Raw genomic sequence first — 1,888 nt, forward strand, 5'->3', positions numbered from 1 at the left:
TTGTTGAGCCAGAAATTGGTATCAGAGATGCTGATCAGAGCAGGGAGAGGAGGNGGTGGAGGCATGGCCAAGGGAAGCAGAGAGTTCTTGGAGAACCACTGGAGTGCAATGGCACTGCAGGGCCAGGCAAATAAGTCCTGCGTGTTTCAAAGTCACTAAGAGCCTCCTTTTGTGTCTTTCTGTTTTGAAGTCCTGAAGCTCCACTCTCTGGCTTGTGAGACCCACCCTCTCTTCCCCCACCCTGGGTGAACTTTAGAGGTTGTTCTATGGGAAGTACCTTGCCTCGATCCCTGTTTCTNGTAGGGAACACAGTCTTCTTCATAGAGTAGACTTCTCTCCCCAGAGAGTGGGAGGCTCCCTAGTCAGCCTGACTTACCTGCCCCAAAGTGAGTTCCTGNGTTGACAATGAGGACTTCAAGTGCTCCTGTGGCAGGAAATGCTTAATTTCCCTATGGAAACTAAAAATGCTGGGGCCCAGTCTCTATCAAAGTGGGATCTAAGCAACTGCTATAGGAACCAAGGCCAACCTTTTTCTTTTTTCTTTGTCTTTTGTTTTTGTTTTTTGTTTTTGATTTTATGGGTTTTTTTGTTTTGTTGTTGTTTTGTTTGTTTTTTTCAGTGAAAGAAAAGAAAAGTACAAAGCCCAGGAAGAAAATTAACGGCAATGAACACAACTCTCTTTTCTTTAGGAAAGTCAAATAATGTGAGTGTGTGTGTGTGTGTGTGTGTGTGTGTAAGCCTTTTGGAGCATTATTAGCAAACCAGATGCGGCTGCAGACGGGGTGGGGTAAGACTAGATATGACCTTAAAAGCCCTCCTCTCCCACCTCCCACTCAAGAGGACTGTCCTGACCTCTAGCAACCCNGTGGGTTCCGGTGAAGAAAGCCGGTTTGCTGATCCCAANCTTTGCCCCATTCTGGGTCAGAGAGGCCAATGTGATTGGGCAAAGTCTGGCNTAGGGTGCTGAGAAACGTCCCAAGACACCTGAGTGAACACCACGCTGTTCTGCTTCCCACAGAGCCAAGGGTTACAGGTGGACTTTTGCTGCCCATAAGCACCAAGCGATCTGGTGACTACTAGAGCATAGTAGTAGTCACAGCTCAAAGCTCTGGAGCAGTAAGGGCGGAGGGCCAACACTTTCAGGGATGGGACCCGTTTAGTCATAAGGAAGAATAAGGCTGGCCAAAGGAAGGTCTGAAAAAGCTTTTAGGATGCTCTATGCATCTATGCTCTATCTTAACTGGGTTCATTCCTTGGAAAATGTGGCTGTCCCAACCACACTTCCTGAGTGGGAGAACAACACGACAGACCGCAGGCTAATCTCCTGGGAACAATCAAGACTGATCCCTAAGCCTTGTCCTTAACAACTTCTGTACAGCCCCTGCCACCTCAAGGAGTCTTCCAGGCATCCCTGGGTCAGGAACACAGCGTGGACACTCACCCTGGAAGTGGAGGCCAAAGAAGCGATTCCGAAGCAGCCAGGGGTGGAAATGGAGAGGGTCGCAATGCTGGGCGCTGAAAAGAGTGAGGGGGTTGCGGGGAGGAGGAGCCCAGCTGGTGTGCCGGGTGCACTGTCATCACTGAGTGGTTCGTGGCCTAGCGAACACCAGCTCAGGCAGTCCATAGATCAAGTGNCCCGCGCCTCAGGCGGCAGTGGCAGAGAAACCACTCACAAAGGCCGCCTCGGCCCGCACTAGGGTGAGTTAGTTGAGCGCCATGGGTCTGAGCGGTTCCTCTGAGGTGGCCACAGCCAGCGGATGGGAGCCCGCGTGCCCTGCTACCAGGACTCCCACAGGTGCCACCATCCTTGGCCACCAAAAACTCTGTGGTGAAATCCTGCTTGCCGGCAGGCTGGAACACCGTCGCGGCCACCAAAGCTAGAGGCGTG

Source organism: Mus caroli, chromosome 6 (assembly GCF_900094665.2).
Source record: "Mus caroli chromosome 6, CAROLI_EIJ_v1.1, whole genome shotgun sequence".
NCBI lineage: Eukaryota > Metazoa > Chordata > Mammalia > Rodentia > Muridae > Mus > Mus caroli.